The 25,210-nt window shown below is 36.3% G+C and overlaps 1 protein-coding gene across 10 annotated transcripts in view; it reads left to right on the forward strand.

The window, feature by feature from the left end:
* Positions 1–25,210, forward strand: part of GULP1 (GULP PTB domain containing engulfment adaptor 1) — a 418,555-nt gene that overhangs the window by 26,709 nt on the left and 366,636 nt on the right. The window lies entirely within an intron of this gene.

Genomic DNA, 25,210 nt, shown 5'->3' on the forward strand with positions numbered 1-25,210 from the left:
GTGAATACATGCAACCCAGTATGTATCTACACTAAATATATATAGGGTTTTAAACTATTCCATGAAACCACATTTAATAACATTAAGATTTTATTTCTTGGTTGCTAAGGTTTATATGTATATTTCACTAATTGAATCATTTTCCCTAATTTTACATGGTTCAATTAAAACATTTTGTACAAAATTAACATGGTTATTCATGTGAATCAAAACTCTTTGAGACATGCCACCAGTGAATCAATTAACACATGAATAATTATGCTCAAAAACTAGGATAACATTGGGACTCAATTTTTCCTCTTCAGTAAATAAAAGAGGCAGCTTTTTTCATATTGTTGGGAAGATTAATTTTTCTTAAAGCCCTCTTTTAGAATATCTAAAATACTTCTCTTGGCAATAAAAAAATAGTTTATATTGCACAGAGATCTAGAGCTGGAAGAGAGCTCAAGCCAACCAGTCTAAAACCTTTTCATTTTACAGATTTACAGCTGAGTTCTAGGGAGGTCATGGAGAGAGTTAATACTCACTCATAGCCAAGTAACATTTTTTGCCCAGTCAAATTGTGTTGTTACTGGAGTAGTGTGAAAGTATCACTGAGCCTAGAGTCAGGAGAAACCTGGGTTTGAATCTTGTTTTTGACACTTAAAAAAAAGTTAAGATAAATGTTTAAGGTATGAAACTCATTGATGAATTAATCAGAGAGAACTCTAAACTTTTGTGACCCATATTGCTTTATTTTGAAATCCCTTTTAAATGTTTCTAGAATGGAATGCCTTCTTTTTCAACTGTGACTTTTCATTGTATTATGTTGATCAGTGTGCCATTTTCCATTTCTAAAACATGGTAATAACCCTTTGTTGTATCTATGTGATTACCATGAATGCCCTTATGATAGATCAGGCATAGTTTAGGTTCCAACTCCATTTTTCTGTCTTTCATTCAATATTATTATCATAGGTTTTATACCTAAGAAGATGCTAGAACCTCCTTGAGAGATGTAATGGAGACTGTTTCAAAAATATCCTAATTTAGAGGTTATCTTTGGGGACAGTTTAGACTGGCTGTATCACATGTTAGAGAGAATGTTTTGAGTGTAAAAAATAATAAAGACCTTTGTTTACTCAGGAATGTCACATGTACCACATTCTTCTATTCAAGACAGTCTATAGCTGATAATAACTATGTGCTTGAAGCTAAGTTTTATACCCCTCAGTCAGTTTCTGCCTTTGTCTTCTTAATTCTCAAGTTTTTAATCACTAAAATCTGAGTCCCTTTTGTTTCATACTGTGTAAATTAAAATGTCCTTTATATACTTAATGCATAGTTTTTCTTTTGTGTTATAGATTGTGTTGTCTGTTATATACTCTGTTGTCTGTTATAGATTTATAATGTGGGGTCTTTTAATAATAAGATCTTGTTTTTATTAAAATGTGTCCATGGCAAATTCCAAAAGCTGAATTCCTAATACAGTGAAATAAGCCAGTTTATGATATCATTTATATTTTATGAAAATTAAAGGACAACTTTTGTAGGAGACCCATAGAATTATTTTATAGTATGTAAATTTGGGGTGAATATGAATTTAGTCTTCTTTTTAGAAAAATTAGGATAATAGCAATAAGGTAAACCCATTGTGCATAATTTGCACTGGCTTATACAGCACTTTTGATTTAGTTTAATCATTGGTCTTGAGGCAGGAAGAACTGAGAGGAGGGATATCCTGTAGATCTAATCTCATGTGTTCCCCCTGGCTTTACTATGAAAGATTAATGTAGAGTGCGGAAAGGAGTCAAATATGATAGAATGAGGGAATTGATAAAATCCTAACAGTGAAAGAAAATAAGTATTCAGAGAAACATAAATCACTTGGCAGAGGCTTTTCTCTGAAGGATGATACCAGTAATTTCTTTTTTGGAAGGAAGACTACTAGTTCAGGCCCTGAGGCAGTAAATATGTTATAAACTTGGTTTCATAATTGACAGTTAGCTGCCCTACTGTTCTACCATTGCAACTTGTTAGAGCGCTAATCCAATTCTGAAGCCCATGTGTGTGCTTTCCCCTTTAAGCAAAGAATCCAAATTGATGATCTAGACAATCATGATATACAGTAAAAGACCATGAGTGACTGGTTCATAGAATAAGCTATTCAGAGTAAGGACAAAGACCTGAGAGTGCCCTTCCTGACATCTGCAGTTATATTTTTGAAAACACAAGTGGCTCAGAACTGAAGGATGGAATGTTTTTCATGTTTGATTTTTTTTATAATGGCGTTTGTACAAAAGGCCAAAGGGCAAGTGACTTTTCATAAATTTTGATAAATAACATTGCATATAAATACCATTCAAAGTGGAAAAGGATCTAAACAAGTCTAATTTTTTCCTAAAAAAAAAAAAATACAAATATTAAAGTCCTTCTATTAAATACCAGAGGGGAGTAGTATAGAGTATTAATAGTTTATTTATTTTTATTTTTATTTTTTTAAGCAATTGGGGTTAAGTAACTTGCTCAAGGTTACACGGCCAGGTGTTTCTGGGTGGGTGCTAAGCGTCTAAGCCCAGATTCGATCCCCAGGTCATCCCGACACTGGGGCCGGTGTTCTTACTCACTGTGCTACCTGGCCACCCCGAGTATTAGTTTAAATAATGCTAGACCTAGACTAAGAAAAGGCCCAAGTTTGAATCCTAGCTCAGATAATTGTTTAGGCATCTTATTCTAGACAAGTCAGTTAATTGCACAATGAGTCCTAATCTATAAAATGGAAGTATCTTTATACTATCTACTTCACAGAATATGACTGTGAGGAAAGCATTTTATAAATCTTAAAGCCCTCCTAAGATATTATTAAATTGTAATAAAACTTATCTTTTTAAAGTAAATTCAATAAAAAATAAAACCTTTTTCTTAAGACTTTTAGGTCTTACATGCTTCAGCTAGTATTAGGAAGTGAAGACAAAGAACGTTTTTCTAAGTGCACAAAAAGTTTTGTATAAATGATTCGCAGAAACTCATGTTCAAGTTTACATTCACCATTGCAGCCAAAAGTGTGTTTCAATGAAGTCAAGCTGCATGGATGGAGACATGTCCATTACGACAAGAGAATAAAATAATTAATTCTGTCTCTATTCTACAATTTTCAGTTGCCCCACTGAATATTAACTTGGATGACCTATTGATAACTCAACTCAGTTTTGAAATAGCTTATCCTCTATCTTAATTTTGCCCCTACTCTCAACTTTCTGGATTCTGTTGCTGATACTACTAGTGTTCTGCTCATTCGACTCACAATCTTGGGGCCCTGGTTACCTCTTCCTCTTTCCTTGTTTCCCAAATTTTGCCAGCCAAATCCTTTTTTATTCTATTTCTAGAATATTTTTCACATTCATTTTCTCTTTTTTTAAATTAATGTTAACATCTTCTTTAACTGGTCTCCATATTTGCCATCTTTTTCCTTCCCAAGTCAAGCATCACATAAGCTGCTAACATTACTTTCCCAAGGCACAACTGATCACTGTCAAACAACTTCAATGGCTTTCAGTTGCCTCGGAAGTAGAATGTAAAGTTGCTTTGATACTCAAGATTATCTACAGTGTAGCTCTAATCTGTCTTTCTGGCCATGTTTTACCCTATATTCCTTCCTGTATTCTATACTTAAGTCAAACTGGAGTTCTAACCATTCCTTGATCATGTCCTCCCATCTTTTACCTCACTGCCTTTGTATGCACCAGCCCTCTCCTGCCTGGAAGAGATTATCTCCACTTTTTTTTAAAGAGATATCAATTGATGCAAATTTTTTTTAGTCCTTTAATACGTTGTTAAATTTTGATCCTTGTAGTGTTCTTTTCAGCTAACATGAACACTTAAGCATACAAAGAATAAAAGAAAGATTATACATAAAACTTCTAATCTCTTCTGTAATATCTCTGCTTCTGATAGAATCTGAAAGGCTCTTAAGGGCCAATTCAAGTTTTGTCTCCTCTTAAGTTCATAGATTTGGAGTTGTAACTCTCATCTCCAGCAGTACCTAGTATAATACTGTGCATAGAATAGATACTTGATAAATGTTTTTGAATGAAATTCTTATCACATTAAAGGTCCTTAATAATAGGCCTTGCATTATTTTTTCTGGTTTTTATCCTCAGGGTCTGCTATCCCAAACCCTGGAACATTGCAACTTCTCAAAAGAGTCTTAATTGTTAAGTAGTGTTCAGCCCAGCTATTCATACAGGAAAAACCAAGTGGATAAAGAATGCCTCTTGTTCTAACTATAATATACAATTGGATGGACAACCCATTTAACTGGGATCTTAGTACATATATCTTCAGTAGACACTGCAAGGAGATAAGTTGGGTCCAGAATTGAATAGTAGGAGGAAAGCAGGTTGGATTACCTTTAGAAAATTATATAATTCTCTTGATGATTCCATGCCTCTCTCTCAAACAAAGGCCTATATATTTTAATATCAATTGTTTTCTAGTGAAGATGTATAGTTGCAAGTATTATGATATTAAGCCTTACAAATAACTGAAGCTGAGGATCACTCAAAGGGCATGAATGCTATACAATACAGTATATGGGAGAAGTGCTATAAATAATGTCATCAAAATTAAGTATTAGGGATAACCAGGTGGTACAATGAATAGAATGTTGGGCCTGGAGTCAGAAAGACCTGAATTCAAATGTGATCTCAGATGCTGTATGACCTTGGACAAATAACTTAACCTCAGTTTGCCTCAGTTTCCTCATCTACAAAATGAGGATGATACAGCACCTACCACCAAAGTTTGTTGTGAAGATCAAATGAGACGTTATTTGTAAAGCATTTAATACAGTGCCTAGAAGATAGTAAGCATTACATTAACATAAGTGGTGATGATGATGGTGATGGCGGTGGTGAAGATGTTAGGTATACCCCTGAGATGTATTTAGGAACGTGTGGGTTGTGTGATGTGTCAAGAGAAGCACCTACATTAGTGAGATCACAAAAACTCTACTGGTGTATTCTCAGGATTCAGTGCACATAGAAAGTGTTTAATAAATGTTTGAATTTTGTTGTTAAAATAGTTGGATGTAGTTAGAACTGCCATTTCTTCTTATCATGTAGAACTTTGAGAGGCAGCGATTTTATTGCCCCACCTAGCAATTCTTGGTATATAGCCAGTGCTTGATATATGAATCCTTTTCAAAGTTAGTTACTCTCTTTTTTATTACTTTTGAATTTGAAATTATTCCATCCTACCTTGGTGGGATTAGATTTTTTACCTCTATTTTGTGAGTCATGGAATGGGATACAGAATTGTGAAACATCATTATGTGACTTATCTGTGTAGCCCATATAGACCCTGGAGGTCCTTATTTTAACTCTTATTTTCACTGATTAGTTAGGTCCCTTAGCTCCCATTCCTGCTTAGGATCGTAAGGTTAGCCATGAAGGATTGAAGTTTTCTTCCTAATGCTGTTGGTTCAAGCACCAATTCCAATGTATCATCCACAATATTATTTGCCAATACCAGTAGTATCTTCTCCTGTTATTAATTCTCAACTATCAATTTAGTTTAAATCAATTAGATTTTATAAGGGAACATTTACTGAGAAGACATAGCAAGAACAGAAGTATACAATATATTTCACACAAACTTCGTACTCCCCCCCTACTACCATCTTATCCCTGGGGACAATGGGTAGAAACTGAAAGTCCTTGCTGTATAACATTCATCTCACCAAGTTTATTTCCAAATTCAACTTAGCCACAAGATGAGTCACTGTATGATGTGGGACAGTGTTTCAGCTATGAGCATATCAGTTGTCAGGGCCACATGGGCACAATGAGCATTGTTTCTAGAAAACTCTAGTGTGGATTTTAGTCCCTGGCCCTCTGGTAACTTGCTCATCTAGCCTTATAAGGCTCACAAAGTTGCAGTTGGCCTTCACCTAATAGCAAGAAAAAACAGACAAAGGGGAAAGATAAAAAAAAAGGATCTGTACCCTGTAAATCAGTATAATCATTATGGAAAGTAGTTTACAATTATGTGAATAATGTGACTGAACCATCTCCATATCTTTTGATCCAGAGAGTTCTACTGTTAGGCTTATACCTCAAAAAAGTTATTGAGAAGAAGAAGAAAGTTCACCAAATATTCACCAAAATATTTATAGCTTCATTTTTTTGTGGAAGGAAAGAACTGGAAGCAAATTAGATGTCTGTCAATTGGAGAATGACTGAACAAATTGTGTCCATGAATGTAATGGGATATTACTGTGCTCTAAGAAATGATGAACATGATGAGTACAGAGAAGAATGAAAAGATCTATATGAACTGATGAAAAGTGGAGCAAGCAGAGCCAAAAAAATAATAAACACAATGTAAAGAACAACACATACACACACAAGTGAGTGTTGCAAAATATAAATAACTTGCAAGGCCAGAAAGAAGAAATATGAGAAAACAACCCCACCCCCTACAACCCCACCCCCTCTGCAGAAGTGGGAGGTTCATAAGTTTTGCACATTGAACATTTTTAGACTTTTTTTTTAATCTAATGAAAAGTTATTCTAATTTTCCTTCTTCCTTTTTTATTGTCATTAAAAATTGTAGTTGATATATGGGATGGTACTGTGGAAGTAGGAGGTTTACTAGGGGAGCTACGATAATGTAAAAAAACAAGATATCAATAAAAGCTTATTTTAAAATATATGTTATATGAAATGACTCTGGGACAGGAAAGGAGAAGAGACACTGGAAAAAAATTCTAGTAACAAATAATAAAAGAGCAATAAAAATGTTTTGAGAAAGTAAAAGGAAAAATAGTTGTACCATGGTTATGAACATATATTGCCCTAGGTGGGAAGAATAGTCTATATTGTGCCTATCTCTCTCCCAACTTGGAGGCTTCTAGCAATAAAGAGAGAGAATAATTTAGCTAGCTATAGCCCAGTAGCCAATCCATAGGCTCCTCTTTACTGTAAGCAGACAGGAAATAGTCTTAGAATATTTGTGTATATTCTGAAATATAGAGCAGGGACTTGCCCTGAGCATGCCCAGAAGCAGCCTCACCAAGCATTCACATTGATTCTGATAACTAGAACCTCATTGGCTAGAACCTCCGTTTTGTTTATTTGATGAAATCTACTTTTTCTACTATGAAGCATTTATTTTTCTCCCTCCCACCTTTCCCCTACCAAAAGCAAACAAAAAACCCACAAAAACCCCTTTCTATCAAATAAACACAATTAAGTAAAATTTATATGTGTGTGTCACTCTGTACCCTAAATTTGTAACCTCTCTGTCAGAAAGTGGGTAGCATTCTTCATCATTAGTCTTCTAGAATCATGAGTGGTCATTGTATTGACCAGAGTTTTTAATTCTTTCAAAATTGTTTTTTTTTTTACAGTGTTGTTGTTAAAATATAAACTTTTTTTTTTTATTGTGCTCATGCCCCTTTTACTTTTCTATAGGAGGAAATTGCCTTCTACAGATTTCAGTTAAATATAAAGAACTTCATAAAAGAGTTGTTTAACAATGGGACAGACTGCATTTTTAAATAAGTTTGTCTCTAAAAACAGTCTGGGTAACCACCTGTATTGACTGGAAAGTTTTTGTTCATGACAAAGATCACTTCTGTACCTGAGTGCAATATATGTTTGGTAGGCATCACATTGTTGTCCTTTAGAAGGATAGGGATAGTCTGGATTCTTCCTCAAAGTTTGCTTTCAAAGGGAACAGAGACATGAGGCCCTTGCTACTTAATCCTAAGGCATTCATTCTGGTAAATAACCATGAGACTGTTCTTTTTTTTTTCCAGCCTGTCTTTAACCTTTGACCCTTTCTTCAATCCTCTCATCCTTATTAATTAATACTAATTAATAAATTCTAAATTAACTCCTTATGCCTTAAAATAATTGCCTCATTTCTGTTTTGTGGTCTTCATTGCATCAATGATATAATGTAATTAATATAATATATAAAATAAATAATAAGATGCATAATATAATAAAGATTATACTTCTTCCCACTCTGACTGGCTTACCTGGTTCTTTACCTGGATACTCTCCTGAATTTTCCTTTCCTTCCCCTCCTCCTACCTTAACCCATTATTAATTATCTTCAGCTCATTATCTGCCCCAAGGAAAATCTTTGCCTTATTTGGGTAGCAAGGAAACTTGTGGGCTTCTAGCCTTCCTTTTCTCCTCCTGTTAACTCTATCTTAGTGTTGCAACTTTAGTAAGGGCAATTTTAAATTAGTTAAGAGAGTCTAGGTGAAATTAGGCTTCAGTTTGAACTCAGTTGACCCAGTTTAGTGTAATTATATGCTTGCATGTTATGGAATAGTGTTATATAATTACAAGACCCCTCCCCCAAAATAAAATTGAGAATCATTTGGAGGCTGCAGAGGTATTCCCTGCCAAAGAGTTTTTTTGGTATTTGTGTCTAAACCCAGGACTTTTTTGATCCCTGTACAAACTCAGGCATTTGAGAAAATGGCACACCGTAGCAAAATAATATCACAAATGTTTCTGTTACTCTATAAAGATATACCAGTATCCATAAGTACCTGATCCTACAGGGGAATAATACTATTTGACAAGGAAGTACTTAGCAGGAAGTACTTAGTTCATGTAGTCATAGAATGTTAGACCTTGTTGAACCCATGTCAACCATATAGAGTTCTGCCCTTCATTTTTACAGATTAGGAAAAGGAGACACAAAGAAAGTTAAGTGATTTGCCCATGGTTGCATAGCTACCAAATGATAAAGCTAATAATCATATTAAGGCCTTCTGATTACAAGTCCAAGGCTTTGGCATCAGAAAAGTTCATTTTTATTTATTTCTTGATAACAAACCAACAGTCTGCTTTATGCAGATTAAGGTCTTGGTGCATATTGAGTGGCTTGTTCATTGGCTTGTTCAAAGGTTTAGAGTAAGAAAAGGGGGCTCAGACTTATTCCACGGGTTCCAGGATGGCCGAGTTAAAACTAGTGATGGAAATTCAAGGATGTGAGGCTTTAGTTTAATATGAAAAAGCACTTCTTAATTGATATGGCTGCCTAACAATGAAATGAGGAAGTTATGAATTTTCTATTCTGACAAACTTTAGGAAGGTTTTCTGAGATTCCTGAGAGATGGAATCTACCAAGGGTAGGCAGAGCTCCTCTGGAGAGAATTCCTTGGTATTATCATTTATGAGAATAATAGACACTGCCTTTAAAACAAAAACTGATAGTTGGAATACATTGTAAGAGATAGGTGCTGATAAGTTGAAACAAGGTATTAGGGAGATTAATTTGCTAGAAATAGGCATGCTGAGGATAGTATAAATTTCAGGAACATTAGTAGAGCTACTGGATCAATCCATCACAAATAGCCAATTTTGAACAAGGAGTTCACTCTGCTTTTATGTTGTAGGTAGCCTTGAGCACCTTTGCATAGGTATCAGGCATTTAGTACCTGGGGTGTTCACTTGTAACCATCACTGTAATTGTTCAAGTAGAGGAGAGCTGGCTACTTTTTAGGGCTGTTGTAACAAGATCTGTCCTTTGAGCAAAGGTAGAAAAGAACTCTAGGTGTGATATCCAGGTCCATAATTCTGAGACTGATAAGACAGAGAACCCCTTTTGATGTGGAAAGAATGAGGGAGATAAGACATGGAAAAGAAAAGTGGGAATATGAATGAATTAAAATAATATACAGTAGTAGAATTAGATAATAACCTAGAACTTAGAGCTAGGAACTGTTTAGTGTAGGGAAATTATGAAGCACTATCAGAAGAATGGATCTTGGCCAGTAAGAAAACTGTGAAAATAAACACTGACTTGTACTTGTGATTTTAAGGAAGTCAAGGTATGCTTAATGAGAATCAGGAAGTGAGTCTAAATAAGTTCAGTCCATTCTATTTTTGCTCTGTTCCTTTTTTGTTTGATTTTCCTGTGTTTGTATGGGAATTGTGAATTCACAAGAGACATATTCCAGTACACTTTTGAGATGCCTAAGGATCAAGCATCCAGACCCTAACCAGGTTCTTAAAATTAAGAAATGACTTTCTCAACTTGAAATTAAAAAAAAATCTCCCAAATATATGTTCATATATTGGATAATGAGTCCTAGTCCTATCCTCAGCACTGGCTTAAGAGTACTTGTAGGAAGTACTTTTCACAGATTTTATGGGATGAAAATTGATCCTAGAACAAATAAGAGGAAGATCCCAATATGACCCAGTCCTGTGTTATCCCACCCAACTCAAAAGCCTCCCTTTATAATAACTTTCACAAAGTCATTTTTGGAGATAATCTGACACCACACTTTTAGGTTAACCTGAAACCACAAAAAATAAAATAAAGTAAAAAATAATTAAAAAAAAACCTTAAACCACACTTTCAAAAAAGCCTAGAGATTAATTATTTTTAGATATTACTCATCAATTGAAGATAAATGTATTGACTAATTTGAATGGCCAGATTCCTATAATGCTGGAAAAATGTGATGAATATCAATTCTGGCTATAATTATGGGTTCTTAATATTTTTACGTATCATGATTCTTTTGGCAGTCTGCTCAAGCCTTTAGATCCCTTCTCAGGATAACATTTTAAATACATAAAATAAAATATGGAGGATTACAAAGGAAACCAATTATTTTGAAGTGCAGTTGTCAAAATATTTTTAAAAGGTCACAGACCGCTTGCTACAATTTGACTTTTTACTTTTTATAAGTTAATTTAGATAAGAGCTGACAATGAAAAATCACTGGAATGGAGGAGGATGTTTTTCAGACTCTATTAAAACTTTTCAGGGATACTGTACCAGCATATGTCTTTGAAGGTGCTTTTCCCACTTTATTTGACAGGCATTACAAACTAGACAATTAAGATTTCTGATTTTCTTAAACATTTACATTTTCCCTTTTAAAACCAAGTCTATCTATTTTATAAAAGCAACACCATGAAAATTCTTCACCTCTTTCCCCCCCAACCCTCCACGATAGGAATATAATATAACATTTGCCTTTCAACAGTCTTCTTTTTTATTCACTTGGTTCACTGACAGATTCTTCAAACTAGTCTTAGAGACTGATGCACTTTCAAATCAGGCCTCCCTCAGATTTATATTCCCTTTGAATCAGAAGTAAGACTAGTTGTTATTCTTTTTAAAAGCTAAGGCTTCAGTTTAGAAGGCAACTGAGCTCTTTGATTTTCCTTTTGTGAAACTTAAATTTTTTTTTAATTTGTACCAAAGAATTTCCATGGCAGAACTTGGTAGAACACAGTTCCTTGGTGCTACTTTACAACATACTCTCAGTGGTATTTTTGTCAAGTATTGTTCTTTAGCTTTCTGATCTCTGCAATCTTCTAACTTTTTTGCCTGAGTTTGAGTTCTGGCTTAGATAACCAAATGGGGAACAGATCACAGGCCTGGGTGACCATGGGGAAGTCACTAAATTCTTTGGCCCTCAATTTCCTCTTGGTTGAAATCAGCTAACAAGTAATTGTTAAATGTCTCTACATACCAGGTAATGGGATGTGAGGAGTTTGCTCTAATACCTTATTCCATTCTAAAATTCTTTAAACTGGCTCTTCTTGTTGTGACTGTTTAACCAAAACAATTACCCATGCCCACACACAAATATGGCAAGGATTTCTCTTCTTTTGAGATAGATTTACTATGTTTTATTCACTGTGCCTCGAACACAGTAGGTTCTTAAGTATTTGTTGAATTAAACCAATTTGTGTTGTTCCAATCATATTAGAAATAATCAGTTTTATGGGCTGCTATTTCCACCTCCTCCAATTCATGTAAAAAATGACTCTAGACAAACTTTGGAGCTACAGAACCCACAAAATGACACTGAGAAGCTAACCTCCCACTGAGGATAACCTGGCAGGCTGGCAGGAAGCAGCCAGTTCAGCGTTCTGGGAGCTGAGCCCAGCTCTGTGAGGGCCTGAGGTTTTAGCCTCAGGGTGGCCACAGCCAGCCACCAGCTGGAGCAACTTTAGATCATCAGCAGCTGGGGTGGTTTCCAGAATTATCAACACATAGATGTGAAGGACAAAGTGAGAGGTCAGTGCAGTGTGGACTTTGGGATCCAGTTGTTCGGGATTGCGGTTGGCCTTTGCCCACCAGGCAAGAAGCCGCTGAGGTGCCACAGCATTGTAGCCACTGCCATGTGGCAGGATCAGCTCCTGGCTTGCAGATTGTAGGGGGACAAAGCAACCAGTCTGAGGGGTAATCACTCTTGCTTTAACCTGCTTGGATCTGGATTGCTGTCTAGGGTGGAGGTCCTGGGGTGCAGGAACAGCTTGCCAGAGCGTGTTGAGGCTTCAGAGAGGGCACCCAACTAACAGCTCCAGCAATTGAGAAAGCCCCAGTAATTTGGGATAAAGTTCTCTTGTCTAGTAGCAGAGTCTTACTGTGGTAAAATGCTCAAAAGTCAAGTAATTGAGTGGCAACATGAGCAAACTAGGGAAGCAAAGCAAGCAGAGCAACCCAAATTTACACTCCTATTTTGGGGACAAAAAGGATTAAAGCATGGAACAGGAGGAAGACAGCAAAGTCAGAACTTCTGCACCAAAAGCTTCCAAGAAAAATATGAGCTGGATACAGGCCATAGAGGACCTTATTGAAAAGCAAATAAGAGAAGTGGAGGAAAAATTTGTGAGAAACGAGAATGGTGCAAGAAAATTATGAAATGAGAGTCAACAAACTGAATGAAGAAATTAAAACTTTAAAAATAGACTAACTTGGGGCGGCCAAGTAGTACAGCGAGTAAGAGCACCGGCTCCAGTGTCGGGATGACCTGGGGATCAAATCCTGGGCTCAGACACTTAGCACCCACCCAGAAACACCTGGCTGTGTAACCTTGAGCAAGTTACTTAGCCCCAATTGCTTAGCGGCAGCCAGGTGGCTCAGCGAGTGAGAGCACCGGTTCCAGTTTTGGGATGACCTGGGGATCAAATCTGGGCTCATATACTCAGCACCACACCCAGAAATAACTGGCCATGTAACCTTGAGCAAGTTACTTGACCCCGATTGCTTAAAAAAAATAGACTAACTCAAATGGCAAAACAGGCTCAAAAAGGCAATGATGAGAAGAATGCCTTAAAAAGATGAATTTGCCAGATGGAAAAAGAATCCCAAAAGCTCACTGAAGAGAAGCATTCCTTCAGAATTAGATCAGAGCAAATGGAAGCTAGTGACTTTATGAGAAATCAAGATACTATTAAACAGATCCAAACAAATGAAAAAATAGAAGGCAACATGAAATATCTCATTGGAAAACCACTGACCTAGAAAATAGATCCAGGAGAGAGAATTTAAAAATTATTGGACTACCTGAAAGCCATGATCAAAAAAAAGAACCTAGAAATCATCCTTCAAGAAATTCTCAAGGAAAATTGCCCTGATGTTTTAGAACCAGAGGGCAAAATAGAGGTTGAAAGAACCCACCAATTACCTCCTGAAAAGATGCCTAAAAGAAAACTCCTAGGAATATTATAGCCAGGTTTTGGAATTCCCAGATCAAGGAGAAAATATTACAAGCAGCCAGGAGGAAACAATTTGAATATTGTGGAACCACAATCAGGATAACAGAAGATCTGGCAGCCTCTACACTGGGGGATTGAAGGGCTTGGAATATGATATTCTGGAGGTCAAAGGAGCTGAGATTAAAACCAAGAATCACCTATCCAGAAAAACTGAGTATCATGTTTCAGAGGAAAATATGGTCATTCAATGGAATAGGGAACTTTCAAGCATTCTTTTTTTTATTTTTTTGCCTATTGGAGGACAAGTGGGGTTAAGGAACTTGCCCAAGGTTACACGGCTACTTTTTTTTGGTTTTGGTTTTTGGTTTGTGTGTGTGTGTGTGTATGTGTGTGTGTGGGGGGGTGTTAAGTGTCTGAGGCCGGAACTGAACTCGGGTCCTCCTGACTCCGGGGCCAGCGTTTATTCACTGTGCCACCTAGCCTCCCCAGTTTTCAAGGATTCTTTTTTTTTTAAAGCAATTGGGGTTAAGTAACTTGCTCAAGGTTACACGGCCTGTTATTTTGTGTGGGTGCTAAGTATCTGAGGCTGGAACCAATCCCGGGTCTCCCAACTCCAGGGCCAGCACTCTTACTCACTATGCCACCTGGCCATTCTGACTTTCAAGCATTCTTGATGAAAAAACCAGAGTTGAATAGAAAATTTGACATTCAGATACAAGAAGCAAGAGAAGTATGAAAAGGTAAAAAGGAAAAAGAAATCATAAGGAATTTATCAAAGTTGAACTATTTACATTCCTACATAGAAAAACGATAATTGTAACTTATGAAACTTTTCTGAGTATGAGAAGAGTTGAAGGGAATAGAAATGTATACACACACATACATATATATGTTTATATAGGAGGGCATATGGGTATATGAATATATAAGTGAGTGTATGTATATATGGGTACAGGTATACAAAGATAGGAAGGGATGATACTTAAAAGGTGAAATTAAGAGGTGAGAGAAGAATATAATGAAAGGAGATTGGGAGAGACAGAATGGGGTAAACTATCTCATATAGAAGAGGCCAGGGAAAACTGTTACAATGGAGGGGAAGAACAGGAAGGCAAAAAGGAATGAATGGGTCAACCTTATTCTCATTGAATTTGGCTTAGGGAGGGAATGACATACACACTAAATCGAGTATCTCAACCTGCAGGAGAGTAGGGGGGAAGGGGATGAGAGGGGGAATGATGGAGGAGGGCAGGCTGGGGGGGAGGGAAGTTGGAAGCACCCACTTTTGGAAAGGAAAAGGATCAAAGTAGAGAATAGAACAAGTGGGAGGTGGGATAGGAGGGAGGGAAATATAGTCAGTCTTTTACATTATATCCACTATGGAAATGTTTTGCATAGTTACACATGTACAACCTATATTGAATATCTTCCCAGTAAGGGTAGATGACAAGGGAGGAAGGGAATGAATCTAGAATTCAAAGCTTTAAAATCAAATGGTTTAACATATATTATTATTATTATTATTATTATTATTATTATTATTACTTTACTTGTAACTGGGAAATAAGATATACAGGCACTGGGGCATAGAGATCCACTGTGCCCTACTGGAAAATTGGAGGGGGATGGGGAAAGATATGGGAGAGAACAGATTGGAGGAGGGGATATCTAGTGGGATTGCTATTTTGTGGTGATGGGTAGGGGAAAAACAGGGAGAAAATTTGTAACTCAAAATCTTGTGGAAATGAATAATGTAAACTAGAAATCAATAAAACATTTGATAAAGAAAAAACAAACTAGGGAACGTGGTATAATGGACTGGGAAAACAGGGATGGATCAAAGGAAAAAAAAAAGAAATAATCATTTTTTTATCTGACCTGTAGTTTACTCATACAAAATAGGATTGTAGAGAGGGGAGAAGACCCTTAGGATGAAGTGTTAACTGAATATATGGTGAAGATATTGGCAGAGATAGTGTGATGATTTGGATAAGAACACATGATAGTGACATTTTTTGCTAGAGAAGGTCAAAGGAACAGATCAAATCCTAATGGCCCACACTTTGAAAGAAAAATTTTCAAAGATGGTGATCTTTGGAGGGTCTAGATTCCCTTTTATATGCCTAAAACTACATGTCCATTAAAACAGTGTCCATTCTCTTCTTATCACTTGTATTACATATCCCTTTGAGTAGACCTAATAGATAGTTTTTTTTTTCAATGACTCACAGGTGCTAGAATATTTGAAAAATATGGATTCTTTGTTGGTAGCTTGACTAAGTCTATCAGGCTTTTTTCCACTTTAATAATATTAGCTCGCATTCCTTTATATTTTGAATATTACAAAGTGTTTTCTTCACAACAACTCTATGTAATAAAATTTTAAATATGATTATCCCTATTTTAAAGAGATGTTAAGTGACTAAAACCAAACAGCCAAGAGGCATTGGAGGTGGCATTGGAACCCAGGATATATGATGCCAAAATCAGTGTCCTTTCATTTCTGTGTATTCAACATTCTGACTAGTAATATTTTATAAGACAAAAGCATATAGTTGAGTTTCCCTGCATGCCTAGTTACAGTCACACTTTAACATTGAATATGGAAAAATTCACAGCATTTAAAAATTTGATCCTTGTTAAAGAATACATGCTGTGTGATCTTATCTACTGAGTCAGGGCCAGAAATTCTATTTGAATCCTTTGGGAACAGCAGTTTGACAAACCTAGCGAAAAGAGAAAAATTAGAGAAAGAAAAAAGAATATAGTGGCTTTGGTACTAGAACACCTAGATATAAACCTACTTCTGGCTTCTGTTTCCTACAAATCACAAACTCTCTGGGTCTTATACAACCTACTACATAATATTACCATGAGAGTGCTTTATGAGTTGTGAAAATCCTTTACAAATCATGCCAACTATGATCATTTTAGTAAGCACTCTGCAAACTAGGAACAGGCGTAGCAGTAGTAGCGGTAGTAGCAGGAACATGTGACCTGTACCCAGCAACCAATGCTCTTACTTTATGTGACTCAGTTCAATTTCTCTTTGGCTTGTTTTGCTCTACCTTACTCTCCCTCCCTGCTCATTTCCTCTATACACACCTGTGTTCCTGCGGGGAAATCTTAGAATATAGCTTTACTAGTTCATATTTATGCAAGTCCCCACTTTAATATTGGCACTTGAAGTAACAAAAGCATGTTAGGTCTAGGACAACCTTTATTTCACCCCAGGGAAAATGCAGAAGACATGAAAGGGACTCATAAATGTCCCTAAGCAGTTTTTCCCTCTCTTTTATGACTCCTAACTTCCACACAAGGCCCTCTGTTATCACGTAGACTGATTCATTGTGCCACCCTGTGGTGGTGACTTCCCTAAGAATAAGAAAGAACTTTTGCTTGCCAGAGTTGACTCCCCAACCCAATGTTCTCCTAAGTTCCACTTGCATCCTAGGTTTCCATGCAGGTCTCCAGTTTCATGTTACTCTTTTCCAGAAGGAAAAACGTGGGATGACTGGAATAGCAGTCCTTATTCTACTGGACCTGTGCTGTCTGAATGATTTACAGGGCAGCCAGTCCCTTGCTGTTTCTCTAGCTCTAGAGATGCCTACTTAGTCCTCACCTCCCCCAAAAAGTCTGGTGTTTCACAAGAACATCCCCTTCTCTCAGTAAAAGACTGAATTCTGGAATTCTCTTCTAAGAAATTAGAATTATCCAGACCTTTCCCATTCACTCTCTAGAAAGCTGGATCTTGAAACTCCTTAACTTGAGTTGCTAAAGAGGCAACCCTAAAGGGTCTTATTACCCAGGAAATCATTTCTCTTTCAAGTACTCCATGTTCTTTTGGGTATCTTTAGGAACTTGATGTTGCTTCATAAATCCCTTCTCCTTTTTCTAGATTCTGGTTCAAGAACTCTCAAGGGATTCAAGATACAGGAACTCATCCTGTATAACCACTGACCTAGCTCTTCTGTCTCTGAGGTTATCTCTGGTACTTGTATATTTGTGTGTGTGTGTGTGTGTGTGTGTGTGTGTGTGTGTGTGTGTTGGGGACAGCAAGGGGAAGGGTTAATTGGACCCTGGGTAAATAGAGTAGTGTGCTAATATGAATGTAGCACTGCCCTCTTCCCCATCCTTCCATTTTCTTTATAAACTCCCTCTATGTCTAATTTAAAAAGAGGGAAATAGCAAAGGGTTGATTGTGTAACTAACTCCTTTCTTATAGAGGGCCAGAAGAAAGGAATTACTGCCTCATAATTGTTCAAGCGAACCAGTCCACCCCCAATTTATCCATAGCATCCCAAGCCAATGATTTCATCTTTACTTGATAAGACTTTAGGATATCTCCTCTTCCTCAGTTCAGTGTTCCTAGTCATTTCTTCAAATGTTCCATAAGCAGATGGCATTCAAAGTCCCAAATAAAGGTTCATCGCTATGTAAGCTGGTCAAGTAGATGGGGAACTCTGATCAACTTCCCTGAATGAGAAATGAAGTTATTATAAAGGAAAACTTTTGTCAGCATCCCTTGTTCTTTATTAATAGTATTGATGCCAACCTAATCCAGTTTTATTTTAAAGATGGTATTAGAGTAAGCCTAGACTTGTATATAGCCAGTTAACATTTTACTTTTTCCTTTTTTGAAGACATGTTTAAAGTTTCCCAGGAACCTCCCCTCCCTTCCCCACCCCAACACACATTTCAGCTATTCATGGGCAGAACTTTTTGTTCTTTATATGAAAAATTTTAATGAAGAGTAAGGTGAAGTTTTTTTTTTTTTTTAATGTGAAGGGAGCAAAATATAGCCGAACTTTTCCTTTTTGATCAATCTGTGATTTTGTCCGTGTAGATAGCTTCCAGTAATAGAATGCCTACAGATACCTCCTCAGCAGCTCAAAGTCTTAAGAGAGAAGTCTTACTGTATGACTTGCCTAGGGCTGCACAGCAGCCTCTTGGTTTTGGAGGTAGTAATTAAACTTGGATATTTCTCTGCTACTCCCTGCTGCCTCTTTCAGCTAAATTTAAATGTAGCTAATAATCTTTAAAATATCTTGTTTTTGTAATATTTTTTTGCTTTTACATCACGTTGATTTATTTATAAAGAGAGAAGAATGCAGTTCATCAAGCCAATCTCCCCATCCATGAAGTCTGATAGTAAATGCAATATTGTATATCCAGTAAAAGGAGGGAGATATGTATTCTCAACTCTGGGGCAAGCTTGGTCATTAAAATTGCTCAGTGTTCAACTAATAAAGTATTAAATGCTGTTTTTGCTTTGATTGGTTGGAGAGACTATAAAACTTACTATATAGGTTCTAATTATAATTTCTCTTTATCTCTTTCAGAACAGTGCCTAAAGTTCAATGGTTGCCTCACATGACCCTAATCACATGTCCCTAAATTCTTTAGAAAATCCAGATTTGCTCTTGCACTACTCATTCTCCCAGTCTTTCCTGAAGATTGTGCCTTGTCTCTTTGCTCCCTTATTCTATCCACTTCGCCACCTAGCTACCCTAGTGCAAATAAAAATTACTTACAATGACTCCATCTCCAAGAATGGTTGCAGTTTAGTCCCAACCAGGTTATTAGCCTCTTGAAATCCTTTGGAAGAAATAGAGATGTGGAAACAGAGAGACGTCTTCTTCTTCTGGTAGACAGTGGTCTGTTGCCGTGCCATGCCTGAGGTTCTAAGAAATAAATTTTATTCTTGAGTCTGATAATAAGGTTTGGGTGAAAAGCTCACCAGTACAGAAGCACTGTGGAGATGTGAAGGTGTCTTCTTTTGCAACTGCTTCTAAGTCCCTTTGAGAATTAGGATGATGCAATGGAAAAAAAAATACTTGAGTTTGGCATCAGAGACCATGAGCTCTGGTACTGCCTATGTGATCTGGGTCAAGTTTCTTAACATCTCTGGGCCTTAGTTCTTCATCTACTAAATGAGGAGGTTGTACTTAATGATAAATGATAATTACCCTGTTACGACATGAAAAGGATTTAATGGTGAGAGGAAAATACCCAAGGCAAAAACCAGCTTTGTCTAGATTCTTATTAGTATTGGACTCTTCATACATTTGCCTTTGTTTATTTCTTAGTCTTTTACAATCAATATTTTTAACTTCCTTTTTTTTCTAATTAAGAACAAATTTGTCCAGATATTTTATTGTTTGCAAATAGTCCCTTGTAAATCTCATAGTGCTATACAGTGAGATATGAGTGAAACAAACAATGGATTTACTAACATTATATTTCATACTGTTTTGGTGATTTTACAGTATGTTAATCTTGACCTAATTTATTGAAATGTATGTTTTCTAGATGAAAATTCAACCTGGGGATTTTATATACATACATACATACATGTATGTGTATAAGTATATGTATATATACACATATATGTATAGTAGTATACTGTATACTACATTTGTAGTATAACAGTGAATAAACATTCACATGCCTTTGTGTGACAAATAATAGCAATAAGAAGAGGAAGAACATGCTATTTAAGTAATGCTTATAAAACCACATTTAATTCATAGAGTAAAACACATCCTTAAATAAGCACCTCTCCAAAAAAAATCATGCATATATTAATATTACACAAAATTTCTTGATAAAAGTAATGACATAACTACTCATTGAACCTCTGTTTATTAACATGAAACAAGGCATCGAAAGTACTTTTGTTAAAGCTCTTTGCTACACTAACAGAAGATATCTTGTGCAGGCTTGAAACAGGAGAGTGAAATCTTCATTTAGGGTGAGGCCTACAGATGATCTCATTTGCAGATGACATTGTTCTGCTTGCATTGAACCCTACAACATTATAGGACCCCCTTAATGGGATCCCTGATTATTGAAAACAAATTAACTAAGTTTTTCTTAAGAGAGAATCCAAAATGATTAAGAAAAGTGACTGTTTTTCACATCATGTTCTTTTAGCCACCTATAATTATTCCATACATTTGATAAGGTTCTGCAGATGGGCACTGAGTTGGTCCTAGAAGGAAATATCAGGAAGAGAAAAAGGTAGTTACCATATGGGAATCTGCATGGTGCTTTTAATGAAACCAAGTTACTTCCTAGGACAGAGACATACTTTTAATGCAAATAATCTCTCAGTGACAGAAGAATTAGAACAGACATTCTATTTTGAAAGCAATAGCTTTTATTTGGTGTGTTTAAAAGAAGGCTATTTAGGTTACATGGAAATATCCAATGTTGAAAAAATAATAGGGAAAGAAAGGACAAAAAAAAAAAAAGGATATAGGACAGCAAGCATTGCCCAAAAAGCAGAAGTAGGAGCTGATACCTCTAAAACTGCATATGAAAGACAAGGAAGAGAGGCTATACAACCAAGGATATCACTGTATTTGAGGCATAATGGTCTTCACATCATGGCAGGTAGAGAGGAAAATCCATAATGGTTTTGCATCCTATTATTTCTTGTCCTTGTTTTTACTATTACAGCAAAATCTTGTCACTAGAGACTCCTGTATATAAGGAGATTTCTGAGTACATTTATCACCATTCTGTCCATCGTAGTGGCTGAGGTAAACTAGAAGAGTAGGAGGGGTCTTGCCAAGGCACATCCAATTGTCTTTCCACCTTTGATTCATAAGATAGGGAGGCACCAAGTCATTGCTATGGGGTATGGAAAAGTCTATCACATAAGGATGTAGGCATTGGTGATTCCAGAAGAGGCAAGGGATGGCAGGCAGGAGAAGAGTACATGTTTAGCACAAGATCTTAAGACTGTTAGAAGACTAGACCCCAAAAAATCAAATAGGTTTCCCTGTTGAGAATTCCCATGCTGAGAATACCCATGTCATTTAAGTTTATATAGCTTTTCACAAATGCATTCTATTCAAATTATTAGCTATTATTATGTGCTTTGGTGCATCTGTATGCTATGTGTTAGACAGTATATACTAATGTACACTCAGTCAATCAAGTTTAGGTCCTTTATGAATATAAAAACATACTATGCTGAGACTAATATATTTCATCTTTTAAAAATTCATTTTAATTTATTTTAAAAGCTTCATTTATTTTTCATTTTTACGCCTTGGAAAATTAATCTCTTTTTAAAAGTGTCTGTCAAAGTTTCATTTGATATTTACTTCAAGTCATGTCAAATCCTCTGACAGAGGAATGAGTGATAACTTTATGATGCCTGTCTAAAACCTTGTTGGTAAGAGACTTTAGTCTTCTACTTAATATTTGCTTGTTGTTGTTATAATGGTACTCTAATAATGTGCAGAAAAGAAAAATTATTTAATAGTGTAGACTCAGTTAAGTCATTCATTTGATAAATCTATTAAAATATAATAAATGTACTGTATACATTAACTATTTCAATTTGGGGATAAAAATTATATTAGTCTATTTTTATTGTCTATACTTGCATTTAACAATGTTATTGAAATTAGTGGTAAGATATTAAATGTTTATAGAATTGATTTTCAGAATGACTGTAAATTCCCATTTCCCCGTTAAAAAAAAATTTCTCCAATGCTTTAAATAGCAAATGTTCTTTAATTTTGACCAGGACAGAGTTCAGACAAAAAAAAAACAGCAAAAAACAAGAAAAAACAAGAAAAATAAAATTTAAAAAGTATTCTTCAATCTGTATTCAGACTCCATCAGTTATTTCTCTGGAGGTGGATAAGTCCTTTGGAATTGTCTTGGATCATTGTATTGCTGAGAATAGCACAGTCATTTGCAGTTTATCATGGTACAGTATTGCTGTTACTGTGTACAATATTCTTCTAATTCCACTCTCTTCACTTTGCATCAGTTTATATGTCTTCCCAGGTTTTTCTTAAAGTATCCTGCTTGTCAATTTTTATAATACAATAGTATTACATCACAATCATATATTATAGCTTGTTCAGTCATTACCCAATTAATTGATGGGAATCCTTTCAATTTCTAGTTCTTTGCCACCACAAAAAGAGATGCTATAAATATTTTTTGTACATACAGATCTTTTTCCCACTTGAATGATCTCTTTGGGATACAGCCCTAGAAGTGGTATTGCAGGGTCAAAGGGTATGTACATTTTTATAACCCTTTGGGCATAGTTCCAAATTACTCTCCAGAATGGTTGGATCAGCTCATAACTCCACCGACAATGCATTAGTGTTCCAATATTCCCACATCTCCAGCATTTATCATTTTCCCGTTTTGTCATGTTAACCAATCTGACAGGTAAGATGTGATACTTCAGAGTTGTTTTGATTTGCATTTCTCTAATCAATAGTAATTTCGAGCATTTTTTCATATGAGTATAGATATCTTTAATTTATTCCTCTGAAAACTGCCTGTTTATGTCCTTTGGCCATTTATCAATTGGGGAATGACTTGTGTTCTTATATATTTGACTTAGTTCTCTGTATATTTTAGAAATGAGACCTTTATCAGAGACATTGGTTGTAAATCTTTCAGGAATTCTTATTGGGTTTGTATGTAATTCATATTTTTTTTCTTTGAGGCTTTGCTCATAGCTGTTTTGACATCATTGTCTTTTGAGTTTATGTCTTAATCTTCCCTGTCACAATAGTAATTTTTCATGATCAAATTCTTTCTGTTGTTGTTCATTCATTTTCCTAGCTCCTTTCTTGACTTTTACTTTTATGTCAAAATTGGACTTCGTTCCCAGGGAGGAGAGGGCACAGTACCAAAGTTTAGGCTTTTTTGTGCTATTGTTTTTAGAACTAGTTCTGGGCATTTGGAAGTTTTTGTTTCTTCTAAGGTGGTATAATCTAAGGAGAGGTGTGGTAAGGTTCTTCTACCATTTTCTCAGGAAGGGACATTGTTTCCCTGTAGCCATGAGAGGTAATGCTTCTCTTGGCCCTTGGGACTATGATCAGGTCTTTTTCTCCCTTATGAGCTACCACAAGTACAATTTTCATTCTGGATCTATTGACAAGGGTCCCTGTACCCTGTGGTTACAATGCTTTTATTTACATGTGACAGACTTTTCTTGACAACCTTTCAAATTGTCCTAGGCTGGAAAATTATTTCACTATGATCCTTTGTTGACCCTGTCACTCCAGAATTCAGTGCGAGGAATTATGTTAAAGTTGTTTGGAGGGCAATGTAGGGAAAGTTCAGGTGAGTTCCAGCCTATACTCTGCCATCTTGTTTCTGCCCCCTAGATATTAGTTTAAATCTCCACTAAGGTTGCTTTCATGGATGATGAATGTAGGGGGCCAGGCTGGACACAGGGCTAGTGGTGGTGGGTAGGATGTCAAAGTCATTGGCAATCTTGGAGCTCTTGGACTTGGTGTCCTGGGCTGTTTCTACCTAAGTTAGGCAATAAACATTTTTTAAGCATTTAGTATCTGCCACTCTGCTAATTTCTGTGGGTACAAAGATAGGCAAAAATATGGTCTTTCCTTTCAAGGAGCTCACATTCTACTGGGGGACACAGCATACAAACAAATATGTACTAAGGAAAGGTGGTGGTTGACATGATGGTGACATTGTCTTCTTTCTCCTCCTTAGAGTGCTTTGTTATGTTAGCAGACTAACGTGCCTGCCCTATTGGTGGTATTTCATTGGTAATTGGTGTTGGTAGTGATCTGAATGGAATGCTCCCTTCTAAAGAATGATGGTGATAGATACCAAGTTGGAAGCAGGGCAGGTGGTTTGGTCTTCTCGTGACTCATGGGAATGAGCCGTCTGTTGGGGGTCGTTGGTCTGTAGTTAGTGTTGATGGTGGCTGTAATAGTAAACCAGATGACTACCATAGTGGGCAAATGCCAGAGGTCATGCTGATATGATGCTGTCTGCCAAGACTTCAAAAAAGGGCAGATGGTATGATGTGTGGCATTTACTCTTTCTTATTTTTGTTCTCTTACATTGCCAGGGGCACAGCTGTAACATACTGGGAGGAGACTTGGAATGTGTGGGTAGCTAGTCTTGGAATTTCTTGAAGCTAGCCCAGTTAAGTATTAAGCAGTGACTCCTTTCTAGGTATCTTGCTGTGCTAGTAATTCATTGGGAGCAGGTATGAAAAAGGAAATTGGGCTTTATGGTTGTCAGGAAGTTTTCTAAGGGAAAAAAAAAAAAGAAGTTTCCTAAGGATATCATTTGAAGTGGTAGAAAGATTTTGCCTGGCTTCTGGCCAATGGTGTGGCACTCAGCAGATTGCTAGTAATGAGGCATGGCAGTGACTTAGCTAGAACATAGTGAGATTACTTCCTCTTTACTTTTTTTACTTTGATACTTAGTAAAGATCTGCATCTTTACAAAGGTCTTCATCTTTTTTCTGTATTATGTGGTGAAAGTAAGAGGCAAGATATTGAAGATGGAGTGAAGGGAAGGAGTTAAAGATTCAACTTTATCAGAAATGGCTATGTTCTGTTTCTTTGGAGTTTATTGCTATACTTTATTTTTCACAATTTTTTTCTGTTTTTTTGTTTAGTCATTTCAGTTTTTCTTTGTTTAGTTATTTTCAGTCTGACTCTTCATGATCCCATTTGGGATTTGCTTGGAAAAATACTGGAGTGGTTTGCAATTTCCTTCTCCAGCTCATTTTGCAGGAAATGAGGAAACTGAGGTAAACATAGTTAAGTGACATACCCAGGGTTACACAGCTAGTAAGCGTCTGAGGCCAGATTTGAACTCAGGAAGATGACTCTTGTTAACTCCAGGCCCTGTACTCTGTGCACTAAGGCTCCACCTAGTGGCCCAATAGTAAGTGTGTTTTAATCTGTGTGCCAAGTGAATGA

This window comes from Petaurus breviceps, unplaced genomic scaffold (genome assembly GCF_028583685.1).
Source record: "Petaurus breviceps papuanus isolate PSGF00001 unplaced genomic scaffold, PetGlider_PUasm1.0 90638, whole genome shotgun sequence".
NCBI lineage: Eukaryota > Metazoa > Chordata > Mammalia > Diprotodontia > Petauridae > Petaurus > Petaurus breviceps.